Source organism: Pteropus alecto, unplaced genomic scaffold, assembly GCF_000325575.1.
Source record: "Pteropus alecto unplaced genomic scaffold, ASM32557v1 scaffold24, whole genome shotgun sequence".
NCBI lineage: Eukaryota > Metazoa > Chordata > Mammalia > Chiroptera > Pteropodidae > Pteropus > Pteropus alecto.
In genome coordinates this window covers 4,872,589-4,879,002 of record NW_006439192.1, presented here as the reverse complement: position 1 = coordinate 4,879,002, position 6,414 = coordinate 4,872,589, and the positions used below count along the sequence as shown (strand labels likewise).

Below are 6,414 nucleotides of genomic sequence, written 5' to 3'. Positions count from 1 at the left end.
TCCCTTCTTTTCCCTTCATTCCCTCTTGTTTCCTTCCATTTGAGGTTCTGTTTTTTCTTTTGTACAAGTAACAGAGAGAAGATATTTTTTTGTATCGAATTTGGGGGTTGCAAGGAGGGGCCTTGGTATCAGGAGGTCTTGCCTCTGTTGACCCAGAACTCTGCTCTGTGACTCCTCCCCTGAGACCCTCTCCTCCTAGGGTCCTTGATCTGTGCCCTGGCTCCCAAAATTAGAGCCTTTCCTCCTTTACTTGGTCTGAGCACAGAGAGCCCTGAAAGAAGTGCCCAAGTGGCCTCAGACAGAGCCCTTCTACTTCCAGACTCTTCCAGGCCCCAAACACCCAGTGGCCACACTGCCCACTTGTGGGGGGGTGGGGGTGGGAGGGGGCTTGTAGGGCTCATTTTAATTCAATTATAAGTCCAAGAAGGCCCTGTTGGTGTGCAACTTTGCTCTTTATATTTTGCGAAGAGCTTTTACAGTCATTGTTTTTCTCTCCTTTACTGGGGCAGTGGTCCCTCTCTTGAGGTGGGGGGCGGTGTCAGTTATCCTCGCTAGATCCCTCCAAAGCAGACCAATGGTGATATCAGCAGGCAGAACAACCTTTTAGCTCCATTGGGGGAAGGTTGGAGAGTCAGGGAGCACACAGATCACAGCAGCCCCTGTCACCCCCTACTAGGCCTGACCCAACAGAGTCCCGAGTTGGCAGTGGGCTTCCATGGGCTCCCTCAGTGACTGGGATTGAAGACTCGGGCCCAGGGTCTTCTACCCACACCATCCCTCCTCCTGGTCTTAATACAGCAGCATGGGGGGACTGCGGAGCCTGTTTGGGATGAATAGAACTCTCCCTTGGTAAGACTTATTTTGTTAATAAATGAAATACTTGGCTATATTCACACCGTGGTGTTTCTCTCTTCCCTCACCCACCACCCTACTTCCAGACACCTAAGCAGATACCCTTTTTTTATTGTTTAAAATACGTTATGGTTTCCTTCTCAGATTTCCATTCAAGGACGAGTTTAAAGCCTGTCCTCAAAAAAGAGGGAAGAAAAAAACAAAACTTCTGCCAATGCATTACAAATAATGTAAAACCGCCTTTCTTTTTTTTCCACTTGGTGATTTAGTTCCCAGCCTCACTTCACTTCAAAGACCTTGACATTTCCTGGGGACAGGTTGGGGGTGGGGGGGAGTGTGTAAATGTGGATTACCCTCTGGGCCTAGATTCGAGGTACAAGGGGCTGAAAAGGAACCAGGATCCAGGGCTCAAACACAGACTTCTGGCAGCATGGTCCCAAAGCCCTAAGGGTGAGCAAAGACAACGTGCCTCTGGCGCCACCTGGTGTCAGAAAGACGAGCGACTGGCGCCAACCCCGACGGCACCTCGCGTGTTTTTCCCAGTCTAAATGCCAAGGCTTTCCTCTTTACTGAAAATGCCTTTTACACGCCTGAAACCAAAAGGTGAATGCACCTGCTGAAAGAGGTGCTTCGCAAGGCTTGGAGGCTCCCCCAAGGCCAGTGCTGGGTTGTCTGCCTCAGTTATCTTCGCTCCCAGAGACATCTGAACAGGATTTGGGTTTTACTGAGAAGGTGCAGCTATTATTCGGGACCTTGAAGCCACTGGGTCCCTGTTTACTTAAGCTCACACGACTGACTGACTTCTGTATCCTCGGGGAGGCGAGGTTGGAGTGCCGTTTATAGAGATGATGGGGCGAGGACCAGGGCACTGCACGGAGAGTCCCCGAGGTCGGAGAAGATGGATGGTTGCTGGAGGCGACGAGGCCCGGGCCACATCTTCCTGGGGCGGCGAGCTGCGGACGCCTGCCGAGGCCTGCCCGCGCAGGTTGCCTCTGCGGGATTCCTGGCGCCTGCTCGCTCTAGGCGCGTGGGCTCGGCATCCAGCGCCCAGGACTCGGGGCCACCTGTTGGGTGCACCTCAAAATGGCCTTCCTCGCCCGGTCCTGGCCGTTGCTGCGCGGCTTTGGGATCTGTTGTTGTTGCTGTTGTGTTGTTTTTGCTTTGCTTTTTCTGAGCAAGGCGACTTATTGGGCAGTTAGTGCTCCGCAAACTACGTACTTCTGAAACGTCCGTCGACCCGAGGTCAAGTGCACAAGGGGTGGGAGAGATGTTCTCTGCTCGCGCTGTTCCAGCCGGCCCCAAACTCCACTAGAGAATCGCAGCGCGGGGTCTCAGCCTAACACAGAGTCATCCCATCCGGACTTGACAGAATCTCAGCATAAGATATTTTTGTGGGTTTGGGGATCTGGGTTTGGGAGTGTGGGGGGGGCGCCCCTATATCTTGGTTTCTGAGCAAATTCCTTCACTAGTCCAGAGAACCTCTGCAGAAACTGTCAGTGCTGGCCACTACAAAACCCTGTGCGTGTCCCTGGGGTAGGGACCAGGGCTGCTAGCATCATTAGGCACCTGGGAGACTGAGTCAGGGAGAGGCTGAGTGGGCTGGAGCAGCCTCCCTGAGACCAGCTCAGGGTCTTCTAGAGAATTGGCCTGAACCTTTAAAAGACATGAAATATAGCAACTTGCTTTAATTTTCCTTTTTCTCTGTTCTTTTGTTTGCCATTGGTTATTTCTTTCCCATCCTCCCTGTCTCTCAAGTCCTCCTCTTAGGTACTTTTTTTTTTTTTTTTTTTGCCTTCTAAAACTGCTGGAAATTGCTCCCTCTGCAGGAGGACTTAAACTTTTTCTTAAACTTGTTCAGACCTCCTCACCTAAGGACCACCTCTTGTTAGGACCAGAGAAAGGAAGAGATTCAGTATCTCCAATAGCAAGCTCTCCAGGTAGCAAAAGAAGCTTTTCTGTAGCTGCTTGGCTGACCGTGAGGTCTGAAAATGCAGTGTAGAAACTCCTCAGACAATCCCCAGAATGTATTAGCTTCCTCTGCAGACCTGGAAGGTTGCCCCCAACTACCATAGTGACACCAAAGGGCAGGCATTATAGTCTGGAGTGTCCCAGTTCTCACCCTGAAATGTCAGTTCTCTCCACCATAAATGGATGACATTCCTAACAAATGTGGCTGTTTTAATTAGCTGGTGGGGAATTTGTTACTTTCTGTAGCTAAATTCTCATTAAACAAAGTTGCTGTTTTAATAGAGATAATACTCCCCACCAACTGCTTATTTACATAATTAATTCATCCAGCAACTCTTTTCTTTGAGAATTACCTCCACCTTCTAATTCACCTCCTTCTCATCCTAGCCCTCTTCCTCCTCTTCCTCCTAATCTCTCCCAGGCGCCAAAGCACCGGGAAGGGTAGAAGCCACAGAGCTGGAACTTGAGACACTGGACGTTCCTGGCTCCAGGTCATATTTTCACACCTCTTGCCTGGTTATTTTTGTGGCTTCGTGGGCAGCAGTTGGGAGAAAGGGAGGAGAGAAAGAGGAAAGGCTCACACTCAAATACAGGTTTGACACAAACAATTTTAACTTCCCAGTCACCACTACCAACCCCCACCACCCCCCCCAACCTACCCCAGCCCTCCCTCAATCCACCTCCGAAGAAATCTACAGCCCTAGGGAGAGGTGTGGGACCCTTTACCATCTTCAGACGGCCATAACTGCCTTACCCGCCAGTACCCTGTGATGTGTGTCTCTCAATATATGAGCTAACTCCTTCCTGATATGTATCTGGGTTATCGTGGCTTTATTAATCATTCTGTAGGGGAAGCTGCACTCCAGTTTTCTGTTTGATTTGATTTCATTCATCCTGTCTTTTTGTAAAATAGATGGTTGAGTGCATCCGATAATGTATGGTTTAATTTGGAGCACTATGGGTTTGAATTACCATTTTCATAATGTGCTGTGCATTAATGTGTTACATCATTTATAAAGAGGAATGTGCTGGGTTTCAAACTTTCTCCTGAAAGCCAAAGTCACCTAAAGGAAACAAAGCCAAATCACACCAACCCATCTTCTTACCTCACTGCCAGAGAAACAAACTCCTTCCTCCCTCACCCGGTGAAATCTGCCAATGCTCATAAAACCCAACATGAGGCTTTTGTGTTCACATAATGCAGGTGGGTGTCAAGGTTTTGGGGGAACTTGCACATGGCTGCCCGGGAGCCATCAATGGCAGTACAAAGCTTCCCCTCATCATTGCATAACAACAGCTTTACAGCCAGCCCCGTTTTTCGGAGACCTCCAGTGGACGGTTCTCCTCGACCCTAATCCCAGCACTCCCTCCCCAATGGCTGTAATAACACCAGCTGTCTGTTACTCAAACTCTGACTGAGGAGGAAAAAGCACTGATTATCCAAATACAGTCATTAAAGGGGAAATGTGTTTTTAGGACTGTCAGAGTGATTAATGAGGGCTAGCCGTCTTTGCAAATGCACTTGTTTAGTCTAACTGGCAGCTTCTATTTTCCTATTGATTTATTGCAGCCGTTGCCGGGCCTTGGTGTGTGCGAAGTCAGGGCACTTCACAACTGCGCCCTGTTTAAACAGGAAAAGCATGCACCATTTTGTCCGGGAGGGAGGGGTCAGCCCAAAGTCTCTCCCTTCAGTTCAGTCTCCAGGGGCCCAGACCAACAAAGAAGACATTAAAAACCTGCAGCCCGGAGAGGGAAGGAAACTGCCTCCCCTCAGTTGTCCCCACTCAGTTCCAAGGTCAGTGGAGACACACCACGGCGCCGGGACAAAGCCTGCCCTATTGTAACTCTCAACATGCCCACATTTTCTCCTCCAGTCCCCCCAAACCACCTGTCAGCCACTGAGTTCAAGTACAGGAAAGGCACCCAACACAGGAGGAGGCAAGGGAGGGGACTTATGGGGCAAGGCCAGGCAAAAACAGAAACCAAGCAACTCTCCATGGTCCAGGGGTAGGAACAAGGTCAGGGGCTTTGCCAGAAATTGATGAGGCCAGTGGTTGATTTCAACTTTTAAATAAATGGGGGGGGAACATAAGAGTGATAGAGACTTCTTTCTACTTGTACAGTTTATGTTTTGACAAATAACATATCTACTGGCCAAAATAGAAAAATGACACCTTGGAAACGTGTCCCACCGTTTGAGGATTATATTTCCAGGTGGTCAGGCATCACAGCAAACAGAATTTATGGAATTCCTGCTATATGCCCAGCACGATGCTGGATGCCATGAGGCACAGAAGAAAACTGACAAAATTCCTGCTCTTTTTTCTGGGGAGAGATAAGACATACCCATGAGACAGATAGCATTATATATAACTGCATTTATGCTGATCTAATAAAGTGCTAAATTGTTCTGTGCACACAGTAGAGGATAGGACAGGATATAATAAGATGCTGATTGTGCAGGAACTGGAAGTGGGCGGGGGTTGACTGGGGGCTGCTGTTGGGGACCTTCCGTGGCAGCACCGATCTGTTGGGAGGCTCCCTAGTTCCTCCTATGCTGGAAAGATGGATGAGGCCTTCATTCCTTAGCAGTGAGAGGGCTGGAACTTGAGCCCCTGAGCCCATAATTTCCATTTCTAAAGCACATCAAGGAACAGGCTTCACTATAAACAACGCATCTGAATTTTCTTCCACCCACCCTCTCCAGAATCAGCTTGCGCCCTCCACAGAGCATTCCAGGCGTGGAAATGGTTTGAACTTCTTCCTTAATGAAGTGCCTTTCCAAATTCTTCCAGGGTGGTGGCATATCACCAGCATTATTAACACTTCCTAAAACAGGAAAAGCTGTCAGTGAATTTGGATCACAGATGAACTGGGAAAACTTTCTCTTAGAAAAAAAAATCGATCTTAGTGGCTGAGAAAAAAATGAAATGACCGTATTTTATAAACTTCAAAATGGAAATCAATGCAGTGGTCCCCAACTTTTTTGGCATCAGGGACCAGTGCTCCTATGAGAATCTAATGCCTGATCTGAGATGGAGCTGAGGCAGTGATGCTAGCGTTGTAATGAGGACTTTTCACCTAGAGAACTGGCTTCAACAAAATGAATTATTAAATTTTTTTAATTTGATGAACTGCTGAGTATAGAGTGATTCAGGTATTTCAGAGACTATGTGGGTACTTAAATGGGTCAGACAATTAATGTTGAGAATCCTGTGAAGTTAAACCAAGGTCTACAAAAAGAATCACATTTTTCACAGCCTATAACCAATTGCTTTTGGAAAATGGGACTGGCAAGGAAAGAAATGAAAAGCAGATAAAAATCAAACCACAGTGGGGGAAACCTTGCTCTGAGTGGGCAGTGGTATCTCCACAGCTCTTTGAAACATAAAATAAAATGATCCTTCTGGAGTTTTAATCAGAACCAGATTTTAGAATAGAAGCAGTAATTGGAAAAATGTCATTGCATGTTTCCCCATGTCCTGTTTGCTCCCCTGGATATGTGAACATGTGAATGTGCAGTGTATAAGTTATATATGGGCTTGTATGCAGTCCATAAAGGAAATAGTGTGACTGTGCTCTTCTTTCTTACTT

The 6,414-nt window shown here is 47.8% G+C and overlaps 1 protein-coding gene across 1 annotated transcript in view; it reads left to right on the top strand.

Moving 5' to 3' along the window:
- Positions 1-893, top strand: part of ZNF703 (zinc finger protein 703) — a 4,209-nt gene extending 3,316 nt beyond the window's left edge. The window contains exon 2 of the mRNA XM_006916316.2: positions 1-893. This exon is cut by the window's left edge and continues 2,037 nt beyond it. The gene's annotated coding sequence lies outside the window, so the exon portion shown is untranslated.
- Positions 894-6,414: the final 5,521 nt, after the last annotated feature.